The sequence below is a fragment of the Callospermophilus lateralis genome, unplaced genomic scaffold (genome assembly GCF_048772815.1).
Source record: "Callospermophilus lateralis isolate mCalLat2 unplaced genomic scaffold, mCalLat2.hap1 Scaffold_82, whole genome shotgun sequence".
NCBI lineage: Eukaryota > Metazoa > Chordata > Mammalia > Rodentia > Sciuridae > Callospermophilus > Callospermophilus lateralis.
Window position 1 is genome coordinate 5,510,916 of NW_027516260.1, and position 12,745 is coordinate 5,523,660.

The 12,745-nt window shown below is 33.7% G+C and overlaps 1 pseudogene; it reads left to right on the plus strand.

The window, feature by feature from the left end:
• LOC143641000 (RNA-binding motif, single-stranded-interacting protein 1-like) overlaps positions 1 to 12,745 on the plus strand; it is a 158,017-nt pseudogene that overhangs the window by 102,310 nt on the left and 42,962 nt on the right.

Genomic DNA, 12,745 nt, shown 5'->3' on the forward strand with positions numbered 1-12,745 from the left:
AATACCAAGATGTCAAGCAATGGACTGACTGGGAAAATTGAATAGCTTGTGAGCATTTTCTGAATCAAGTCTTTCCTTTTGTGTTGTGTCCCCAACAATATTATCCACAAAGATGAAATAAATGAGTCTGAGAAATCATAAAACAATTTTTTTTCAAGTTTGCCAAAAGAAGGTAAATAGAAACAATATCCCTCTATCCAGAATAAAATATTCAAGCACATTTGTTACATAGTTCAAGTAACCTTTGTTTTTTTCCCTGTTCTATTCTCCTTGATTAGCATCAGTAAGTGAATTGACCCTGTTTCTGAATGAGACCTTCAAAAACAACTATTTCTTTGCATAAGTATGAATATGTAGAAACAGAGGACAGTTGTTTCAATTATACCTTCAAAAAAAGTGTTTTATCTTCATGCAGGTGCAACAGTCGTGGTTATTGTCGTTTAAGTTTCCAATAGTGTTGCTTTTGTCTCTGGGACTTAATCTGTGCTTCTCTTCTGTGTTCCAAACTGATGTTTTAAATGGAGAAAACCATATTACATATTCTTTTAGGTGCTGTGCAAAATTTCTTAGGCTCACAATCTGATAATTATTAATTGATCATTTTTTGTATCCCCTGATACTTAGAAAGAAAAATATTTCTAAAATAAAATGAAGGAAAACCCAGGTGAGTAAACAAAGATCTGAAAATCTGCATTTACTTTTTCAGTGAGGGAATATGGCATGCACAAAGGATTTTAACTTTTGTTTAATGGAAGCAGTGCCTTCATGAAGTATGAGAATTTATAATTCTTGAGATCAGGAGTGTACTCCCAGGAATGTACTGGCAATTCAGAAAACACAGACCAAGCAGACAGTCATTTCATGGGCATAGTAGAGTCAACAAAAATCAGAGTGGTGACAAAAAATAATGAGGTGTGCATGTTTATTATTTATGCACTGAGATGTCTCCAAATTCCATGAGAATATTCAGGAACAGTATAGTTTACTGATTAAAGGCATCATCTTATCAAACTCACCTGCTTCAAATCCTTTTTCTATGTAATTTTGGAATTTTATGTAAATTATTTATCTTTGGCGAATGTCAGCTCACACTATCCTATTCTGGTGACTAGGATAAAAAAAAGATAAATAGGTGACATTTGCAAAGTAATCACTGACATTTGCAAAGTACTCAAAGTGCCTGATATACTGAATAATTAAGAAGTGGTACCAACATTAAAATTGTACATTTCTTTTTCTTGAGTTAACTTTAAGGGTTTAATTCAAAGGACATTTCAGGTATTTGTGGGTAGGGATTCAGTTACTTCTCCACCATATTTTTGTATGCTACTAGAGAAATACAATAGCCTAAATATTTTCTTTGGCAAATTCAAATTTGACTGGCTCCGACTCCAGAAACCTGGCCCTCAAAACCTACTAGTGACTACTCAGATGCCTAGTACTGCTTGCAACAGACAGGGCTGATTAAACTAATGAGCTTCCTATCACCAGCAATTTCCAGTAGTGTTGGGCATTCTAGCCTGAGGCTCTGCTCCTACTGCTCTCCTATGAGGTGCTTAGTCTGTCCCTTCAGACTTGCGTCCTTTTTTGCTCCCTTGAGAAATGGAGAATAAGCATGAATTCACAACTTCAATTCCTGATATGGGGCTTGTGATTTTGCCTCTCCATGGCTGAGCTGAAGAATTTATTCATCCTCCCAGAATTTCCAAACATAGCTGTTCATTTCTTATCTCCAGTGTGTTTACTTCAGGGGGTAAAATAGATCCTTTTTAGATTTAGGGCAATTTTTAAACAAATGAGTTTCTTGTTCCACTTAGAAAAATCCAACCATGGAGAAGGAGGGCACTTCCTTTTCCTTAGTATAGCTTTGTGTAAGCTGACAGGCCAAGGCCAAACCCAGAGAGGCAATTTGTGCTGAGGTGGTCCATGTTGGGGACTGTCCCACTAGGTGCTCTTGAGAACATGACCATGTGGAACTGTTAACTATTGAGACTCCAAAGACCTTGCTTCTGTCCTTTGGTACTACAGGAAGGTCAGATGCACTAGGATGTTAAGAAGGACCTTAAAGTCCTCTCTGCTTTCCATCCTGTGAACTTGGCATATTTAAAATGTTGAATAGATTTTCAGCAGAGATACTCCAAAAATGAGCAGGCTGTCAAAACCTGGTTTGAAAGGAATCACATTTTCTGAAGCTTGAAACCAGTTCCTAGAAGTGGTGATTAGGGACATTCAGGATCAATACCACCTCTCCTAGTGACTTACACTAGAAGAACGGAATATAGTCATCTCTTCTGCTTGGAATTTGTCATTTTATTCATTTGTATTATTTAGCATACTAAAGAGATCGAAACTTAGAAAACTGTTAACCATAATGACAAAGTGAATTAGTGCTGGTCTTAGAACTAGTGAGTCACTTAGCACTCACTAAGAATTTGGCTTATAAAGAAAGAAAAAACTCATATTGTTTTGTAACAATTTCCTAGATTTTACATTTCTTTTCTCCTTTGAGGAATAGAAAATGTAATAATGATATGGCCATCATTTGAAATTAATTTCAAAAGCCTACTCAGTTTACTACTTAAAGATCAAAGCCTACATTTTTCTGACATTCTTTTGATACTAATTACCATTACAGCTTAATTGGCTTCCTTCTGGGGAAGGATACACACACACACACACACACACACACACACACACACACACCATAGCAAGGTGGTTGCTGTATATGTAAAGACAAATATGTGTATGTGTGTGTGTGTGTGTGAGTGTGTATATAATATTTATATACATATATAATATATATAAAGTGTATTATGGATATATATGCATAATATCCAGACACAAATGTGTATATCCAAATTATGCTGTTATTAGCAGTTAATTTGATAAAAAGCATTAAAATAACTGGGTTTTAATCATCGAGAATTGGTTTTATAAGACATATTAAAGTATTTAACAAAATAAAGCATAGTTGAAACCAAGCATGAGGGTGAGTTACAGATTTTGTGTAGGATATAATTCTGTTCTGTCCACTCTGAGGTTCTGTACAAGACCTTTTGAAATGTAGAAGCAGAAGCTATTCTCTCTCTCTTTTTTTTTCTCTCTCTTTTTTCTTCACATCTTATAAAACTGGAATTTTATTGCTAGATAATATGGTAAAAAGATTCATTTTAAGGGTTACCTAACAACGTTGGTGGTGTTGATGAATAGTTGCAATTAATACATTCCCTTAATTAGTCTGATACCCAGAAGATGCACATGGCAGGTCATTTTAATACTACAATTGATTTATAGCTGCTAGAAATGATTTTACCAGCTATCTTCAGAGAGTACAATTAGAGTCGATTTAATTTTTTTATGCATTTTCACTGAGGAATAAACATAAAAGGTCTATGTAATTCAGAACAAAGCAGCTATAATGTACTAATGGTTTATGGATTTTATTAATATTCAGCTAACATTAGAGGCAATTTTAGGAGAGAGCAACCTATTTTCTTTATGAAGTATTCAGTTTTTTAGTATCTGAGTGCTTTGTTTAAAAAATAAATCTTGATATCTTCTGATGAGTTGCTTCTATTTCTTATAGGAAAAATGTTATATAACATATGAAAAATAAAATAAAAATTGTAAGGGTTATTTATTTATTGATTGTATGCACATGCATTTACCTACAGTATCCATACTTTTCAAACACATGCAAACTTAAAAAATAAGTCATTAGGCACTTGTGTGTCTTAAGTTGTGCTTCCATTAATATAATTGTGGAGCTAATGGACGAACATTGTTAGTAATGGGGGAGTTGCAGTTTGTTGTTGAGCAGGTAACAGAATATTTCAAGTTCATGATTGCATATCTGGCTTCTAATTCTCTTATGTATATGGGATATTAATTTTGATAATTAAGAATCTTTGTTCTTCTCTGACTATCCAAAACATGAGACCGAGTTGCTTATTTAGTTTAAGATGGTTAGACAATGAGAAATCAGTTCCACAAATAAAGCTTATATTCCTTTGAAAGTTATTTATTTTTTTAATACACTATTCTTATGACTAATATGAACTGTACCAAAAAATAGTCTGGGAAAGGGTTAGTGAACCTCTGTTAGCTTAAGGAAAATGTATATATAAAAATCCCAAGCTAATTTAAAATTTATTCCATGACTATCAACTGAGGTCCAACTACATGTAAGTTACTAAGCTTAAAAGTACTGTGTGTATTCAAGAGGGAAAAATAATGTTTCTGTCAACATGAAATCATATGGTCTATCAGAGAAGAATGGGGAAGGGAATTCATTGGCTGATTCACAAGTACAAACTCAAAAGCTGCTGAATTCCATGAAAGGAAGTTGAGGGACCTATAAAAGGGTATGGCAGAGAGCTCCAATTGCTCCAACTTTTATGAATTATAGATTCTGACTTGGAAATTGACAGCCTGTGGCAAAAACAGAAATGCATCACAATACCCATAATAAAATCTCTCCTCTGTCAACAATGCAGATTTTCTTGAAGTCATATCAATAGTTGAGCTTGTCTCTTCTTGTTTTGTCTTCTTTTCAGTGGTTGGTAATAGATTTGCAAAATCATTCAGTCTTTTGGCCAGATTTCCATCTTCTTCATGCTCTGCATTATAAAGACTGCCAGAAATGGTTAGCCATAGAGTTCAGGATTGTAAGTCTTTGAAAGTTAGTCATCTATGGAATATAAATTATCAAACCTTACAACATAGACTGCTAAAATAAAAACTATCCCTTCTGGATAACTGAGGTTCACACAAAATGAGTTTTATTTGTCTAGAACCATTAAGACAAAATGATCTGTCAAAATGGTTTAAAACCTTTGAACCTGTACTTTTTTGTGTAAAAACTACAAGTGAAAAAATTCTGTGCCAGTTTATTATGCGGTGAAGTTACCCACAAAGGTTCTAACATTCTCTAGAGAGTGTTGGCATGCCAGTAGGAAACTATGTGATGACTTCCACTAGGATTAGGGTTCATGGGGACTTAGAAATTTCCAGTTATTGGAAAAAATGACATTTTCTTTGGTATCATCCTTGTGTGGCTGACAGTAGGTTAAAATATGATGCCTGTTGGCGGCCACTGCCTCCTAACCCTTTATCACCATTTCTTGGTTGTCTTGAAGGAGTCCTAACTGGTTCCTAAGTAACAGTACTGGGACTTCAGAAGGTCATTTTACCCATCCCCATGCTTCTGGGCAGGATGATAGTTAATGGTAGTTCATTATCTTGGCTCCCAGAGCTCTCTCTGAAACTAAATGCTGATGTGTGGACATAGTCACTTGCCTCTGGGGAACATGATGAGGTTATGTTGATAGGTTGTTTTTGTTTATTTTTGTTTTTAGTGAATGAACATTTAAAAGTGAAATTCTTTCCCATTTGATTTTGTTTGCAATGTGGTTTAAATTATATTCTGCTCTGGTTCTCATGCTGCATGAGGTTTTTAATGCCAACCAGCATCACTGACAGCCATCTGTGCCTGGCCCCAGGCATGGACTCTCCTGGGATATGTCTACACTCACCTGTCGGAACCACAGGTTTAGGCTGCTAATATCATATGAAAACTTTGCTTTGAAAGAAATAGGTATAAAACGTTAGTTCTGCATCTTGTGTAGAAGTCATAATTCTTACAGTTCATTGGGCAGTTCCTCCCTTTAAGCTTATGTATTGCTGATTATTTGAAACAGCTCACATTATGTTACAATCTTTTTTTTTTGTTAACTTCTGATTTCAATAATGAAGAGTTAGTTGTCCCTGATGCTTCTCCTCCTCATTCCCTACTAGACTTCTTATGAAGATCCATAAAATAATGGAAATGAAAATATGTCAATCGGTGATTTCTAAATAATTTTTAAACATTCAACACACCAGTCTCTATTACCTACAATAAAGCAAGCAGATATATTTCCTTATTTCAAAGAGTGCTCCCTGACTCAGAGCCTAGGTTCTGAGTCACCTCTACATGGGTGAGTTGCTGGAGCTGGCCAGAGACCATGATCTCTCTATCAGCAGCAGCATCCCTATCACCTGGGAGCTTGTGAGAGATGTGGACTCTACTCTATGGTGATCTAATGTATCAGAATCTGTTCTTGAATGTGATCTACAGGTATTTCGTGTACTTACTGAAGTTTGAAAATTACTATTGAACATCTTGACACTATCTATCAATATTATGCATTAAGAAACAAATATGTTGAAAGAAAAGACTGTACCTGTTCAGAATGAAAGTTTTAACCAAATTTGTTCTGTTTCAGCTCATGCGAAGTATTTTTAAGTTAGGAGATTTTGAAAGAAAACAGGTGGTTGTAACCCCTTACCAGTTTGGGGATGAGTGGATAATAAACTGTCCTTTTTATTTTTAATTGCAAGATGCTTGAATAATTAATTTTCTGCATATTACCACTTGTATTAAATGACTTGAGTGATGACTTTTGTTTTAATATGACAGAATGTCCAGTGTCAGTTTTTTGTCCCTGATTCCATCTTACTTCCTTTCCATGTAAGCCCTCTAAATGACGTCATGTTAGTTATCCTTAAGAAAGGAAACCCACAAAATAATCTCAACAAGTTTAAAAATGCACAGGAGATATTATTTTAATAAAATATACCATCTGATAATAATGATTTTAAGTAGGATTCTGGATGAGTTCTTTTTATTCATTTAACTCTCCATCTGCATGAATATTTTTGTAATAAGTATATGTCAATTTTATGTTTAGAAAATTATATTATTTAAAAGTAAGACATGAAGTTTTGTTCATGCAATTAAATGAAACTATGTATAAAACTGCAAAAAGCCTGAAAGTATGTTAAAATTTTTGATGTTTTTATTTTTATATATTGAATATCTATTTCTCTTACAGCAGTTGACACAGAGTTTCAATAAATGTTCAGAAAGTATTTTTTAATGTGAGAATGCATGGGTGAAGATATTGGAACAACTATGCACAAGAAAATCATATTGAGTATTTCTTGGTTTATTTCTTTGCAGTTAGTATTTATATTGAGCTATTCGAAATATACATGTTTGAGATGCTATTGTCTACAAGGATTGAATTATCCTGGTTAACTTATACACATGCAATCAAGTCAGATTAGTGATGAATAAGTAGTCTTCAATGCCCTCTTCCTATTTCCTTTGTCTCTAACATGATGGCATTTTGTAAACAAATGGTTTAATAAGCTTTTCCAAGCCTTAAGAACCTATGTAGCATATTGTTCCTAAAAAAAGCAGTTTACTCTGAAATTAGTTAACTTTTAAAAAATCTCTTTATTATAGAGTAGAATGAATTATAATCATTGACTAGTTGAACTTTGGCTAGAAGTAACAGACCACAGAATTTGGAGATTTTAAATGTATTGAGGTTGGGCATTTTTATGAAAGTACATTCTTAGTGATAGAACAAAATATTTAGGGGTGAGAAACTTCAGAGGTCTGCATTTGGAAGTAAATTCTGAAAACCATGTAATCATAAAACATTTGGATCACTAAGTCAAAGTGCAATAGGTTTTTTTAGGCTAAAATATGCCCCTTATAATATCATGATTAGTTAGCATATTCATATCCATCATCTTTAGTGATCATTTCCAGAATTTAGAGGTAGCTACTCATAATACTCAATAAAGAATAAAGTTAGAAGCATTGAAAGGACTGGCCATATGTATCACCAGTGAAGGCCAAAGGCAGCCTTGGACTCCCAGTTAAGAGATTTCAAACCTCAGGTGCTTCCAATGCAAGACAGTGATAAACACATGATAGCTGACAAGTTGGAAGTTACTGTTACCTAGATAGGCAATATACTGTGGTGATCAAGATTCAAGCTCTTGAGGAAGAGAGCTGGGTTCAAATACTGCCTCTACCACTTACTCTGTAACTTTAGATAAGTACTGTGACTGTCACATGTGTACCTTATAGATGAGTTTGGAGTTTAAATGAGCAGCGATAGGAAAAGTGGTAACAACAAAGCTTGGCAGTGGTTAAGTGCTCAGTAAATGTTAATTCTTTAGAGAACCTAAGATTAAGCCTAGAATAGCTCTAGGCATTTTGTATGTATTATTTATATTTAGTCTGTCACAAAGAACGATTTTTTTAAAAAAATTCCAATTTTACAGAAGAAACCAAATTAGTATAAGAACTGTATAAAATAAATTGTGAAACCAGAATGGTAGCTTAAGTATAATTCCAAAGCCAATCCTGTTAATTTTTTTTTTATTTTTAAATAACAGTAACTTTTTTTAGAATTTCAAATTTTTTTTTCATTTTCTTTTTAAATTATTTCTATAAATTTATATATGACAGCAGAATGCACTAAATTCTTATTACACATATAGAGCACAATTTTTCATATCTCTGGTTGTATACAAAGCATATTCACACCATTTCAAGTCTTCATACATGTACATTGGAAAATAATGACCATCACATTCCACCATCATTTCTAACCCCATGCCCCCTCCCTTCCATTCCCACCTTTCTGCCCTATTTAGATTTTATCAATTCCTCCCATGCTCCCTCTCCCTATCCCCAAAGTTTTAATGAACAATTTTTTTTTTTCAAATTAGAGATGCTAGGAATTCTTGTGTTAACTTATTTTTATTCCTCTGGTCATTTTAAACTGAATGCTTTTTATTTGTTTTTATAAAGCTCTATAAGATAGGAGGATGATAATGATTTGCTATTACACTAGAAAGTTATTGAGAACATGTTTAAGCAGAAAAGATCAGTAATAGTGCCCCTGTTAAAGGAAAGCAAAATATGTGAAAACATGAGCTTGATGAAAAATGTGTTCTGTCTCTGTGGGAATAAATTCTCCTGCTTGGTATTTAACTGCCTTTCTAAATTTTTATAGTTTCACCCACACTTTTCTTCTGATACAATATCTAGTAGTATTTAAAGTAACTATTGCCCATAATTGGTATTTACTACCGTATCTTTGAAGTTGATCATTATTTTCCTCTGATGGTATGCCTTCACAATACCCCCCACAGAGTTCACTTGTACTGTGTTAATTTCCCATCTCTTAAAACAGGGATGGAAGAAGAATGGTTTAGAAGACAGTATGTATGTCTTATGATCGGCAATTAGGAAATTGAAATAAATATTTAAGTGCTTAATGGGGTTGGCTGTGGCATACTATGCCCCAATGAATTAGTGATTTGCCAACTTTGCAATAATTTAGAACTATGAATCTTGCAGGAGGGGCTATTACTTAATATATTATGAAATAAGTCAATGAATTACATCTAGTTTCAATTGACTAATCATAGTCCTATCAAAAACTAGATATCATTCCCAGCTTCTACTAAAACTTGTTACTACTTAGCAAAGTGGACCAAACTTTAAAAGAGAAAACAACCGGCCTACTCTTTCGCCAAAGAAGTTGTCCTTTTCATTTGGGATCGAGGCATGTTTCCTTTATTGCAAAGGGCAGCTCATATTGAGGCTGTCATTTATATTGATGTTCTTTTTTCAAAATGACACCTCCATGTAATTTTTTCTGTAGAAAAATTGGACTTCAGTGTTCAGGGTCATTGGTAAGAGATCTTTCACTGATTCTAAATTTATTTAAAATTTTTAGGGAGAAGGAGAAAAAGAAAAAAAAACACAGAACAAAAATCCCAAGGAGAAGTAATATGCACCTTACTTAGAAAACACAGTGCATTTTAAATGGACTTGCCAAAGAAATCTTAGGGTGTTTTTCCCCACCTTTGGTAATTTAATAACAACACATGGGGATTCCTTTCTTGGAATTTTGTGAAACTTACAATTATCATAGGATGGAGTGCAGTTTGTTTGCTCCTCAAAAAAGCAGAGATGATTTTTATTGACCAATCTTTGATCCGAGAGATTAAAGAAAGTACTGCATGAGCAGCGAGAAGGATAACACCATGGAGGTCAATAGGCTTCTCTGATATTGGAAATGAAAGTGAAGCATTACATTGGGAGATAGGGTCATTTAGCATTCTTACTGGGAACTCAGGACTCTTTCTTTTTCTACCTTTTTTGGAAAAAAATATTAAATTTGTGAATAGATGTCTCCATGACTTAATACCATGGTCACATGGAGATCATTTGAAGGGCTCTAGATTCACCAACATAATTCTGTACCATGCTTTTTAGCCCAAATGGCCCTGGCTGCCACATTCTCACACCCTTGATTGAAGTGCCTCTGGTAGACTTTTGGAATGCAGTCTGAAGGCTTAGTGACTCATTTTTTTTTCACAGCGAATACATTTCCAATCTCATAGAAAGTTTCCAATAACTATTGTAAAGATTATGTTTCTTTTGTTTTTTCTTTGAATCTGTGAAAGAAGCAAAATTCAAGTTTAGCTGAGTTTTGAAAAAACAGGATGTAATAAAACCACATTGCCATTATTTGCCATTTTAATACACTTCTATTCAGTGGAAAATTCTCTAGTCTACTATCTTTGAACTATAGTCAAAAGAGTTGCCTTTTTTTGCCCTTATTTTCCTAAGTAGAAAGGTATTTTGTCCTTTTATTTTTACTCCGTGCCAGGGATTCAGGATTGGAAGTGTAACATCTGGTGTGATTGTGACTGGGGATAATACTGAAACGCCATTGTTTATATAATATTTACCAAGACTCCTGAGGCCTGACAAAATGTTCATGTTATGCTTCTTCATTTCTTTGAAAGATTTCCAAAGAAATTTCATTGAAATAGCCACTTCTATCTCTCTTTCAGTTTGCTAAGGACAAATGCAAGATTCAGGCAAATTGCTTTAAACTTTTGACACAGACTATGTTTATCAACATTTTTATTTGTAAATTTAAAATATCCTTACTTTTCTCTATAAAAGGAATTTTGGTTATGACAGGACTCTCATTATGATGTCAGTATCTTACCAACTAGAACTAGATGGTTGTTGCCCCCTTAAGTTCTAAAGGTGATTTAGTATTCAGATTGAATTAACAAACTTAAAAGTTTACATTAAAATTATTGTTTCCTCTTATCTCTCAAACACCACCCAGGTTATTTTTCTTAGCAAGAGCATATGAGTATATTCCACACAGCACACCTAACCTATATCAGATCATCCCCTTCCAATTTAATATTGTGATTGATAATTTACATAACTCTCTTCTCCTTGGGGAACATCATATCTTTGGATATTTGCAGGGTCATACTCTTGTGAGTTTGCATAATTTAATATAATTTCTCCCTGTTTTTTACTGCAGGTACTATTTTACATTATTTATTTAGATCCTCCTGATATCATTCAGGGGAATTGAAGTTGTTTGTGCACCATTATGTCTCTCGGTTGTAATTGACATTTGAACCTTAAATTATCTTTACTTTCATGCCTAGTTAGTAATCATCTGACTACATGATTAGACAGAATGAAAATAAGGAAAATTACCTGGAGGAGTGAGGTGGCTCAAGCCATTTGTTTTTTCCAGATAAATACATGTCAGCTGATTTCAATGTGTATAAAATAGATGGTTACAATATTCAAGGTGGTTTAACATGTTGCACAGATACTTAGGTTTCCTAGAAATTTAAAAACTTGTTTTAGTCCTCAAAAATCAATCATGAGAAAGGTATAGGAAACCAAATGTGAAACTGTTTTAAAGTTAACTTGTGAGAAAATAGAATTTTGGAATTTACCACGTACAAATGAGGAAACTTGCAATTCAGATACATGAAGTAAGTTATGTGTTTCCCAAGTTTTACTTTGAAAAATACTTCTTAAAAAAATTTCTTAAAAATCAAAGATTTTTTTCCCCTCGATTTTTTAGAAGACAAGCATAGTCAATGATGTTTTTTCTCAAAGTTTGTGCTCTCAGAGGGTGTGAGGTGAGATACACATAATTAAGTTATACGATTTCTTCATTTTCAGTAGGCGTGCACTAAATTTTAGTGTTCTCCATTTTTTCCATCTCCTCCTACATCTATAGCACATTAAGGAATTTGAACATATTTCTCATACACACCCTCATAAAATGAATGATTAATCCCTGGTGCATTTTTTTATATTCTTGATTATCCATTTCTTACACACATGTTACATGCACACATATTAGTGTACTGTATTGTTATTAGAGTTAGAAGTAGCATTAGTAAATTATTTATGGATAATGACAGAAGTCTTTAGTAAAAATGAAAAAACCTATTTTATTATCGTTAAGTGTGTTAAACTTACACACAGGCCCACCAGCCCTCTGTGATGATCCGTGCAGCACTGGCTGTGGAATCACCAGGCATAGAAGAATGCAGCAGCTCTCCACCATTACTATTTCATAAAAGCTGTGCAGGTCATAGAACTTTAATTATTGTACAGACTTGTATTTGACCATAGACATAGTGTTGGTAGAAGAAAATACTTTCACAGAATACATTTCCTGTGTTTTTATATCAAGATTGTCAGATAAGTACCCATTCGTCAAAGCTAAACATCAAACTGTAACCCAAAGATTCCGAAGGGAAGACTGGCCATTCCCTGTTTTTAGTTAAGTATTGAATTTGGAATTTCCACAGCTTGCCGCTTAGTAAAGAATATTTTGTACTTTAAAGTTGCAGGTGTTTGAAAAGTATGCTTGTTCTTTAGATTTAGACATTAATAAGAGTTCTTCTTTATAACATTTTTCCTTTCTTTTTCAGATATGGGAAAATAGTTTCCACAAAGGCAATTTTGGATAAGACAACGAACAAATGCAAAGGTATGTTTTCAGGGCTGAATATTTGCTAAATCATAACTTTGAAATGATGGAAT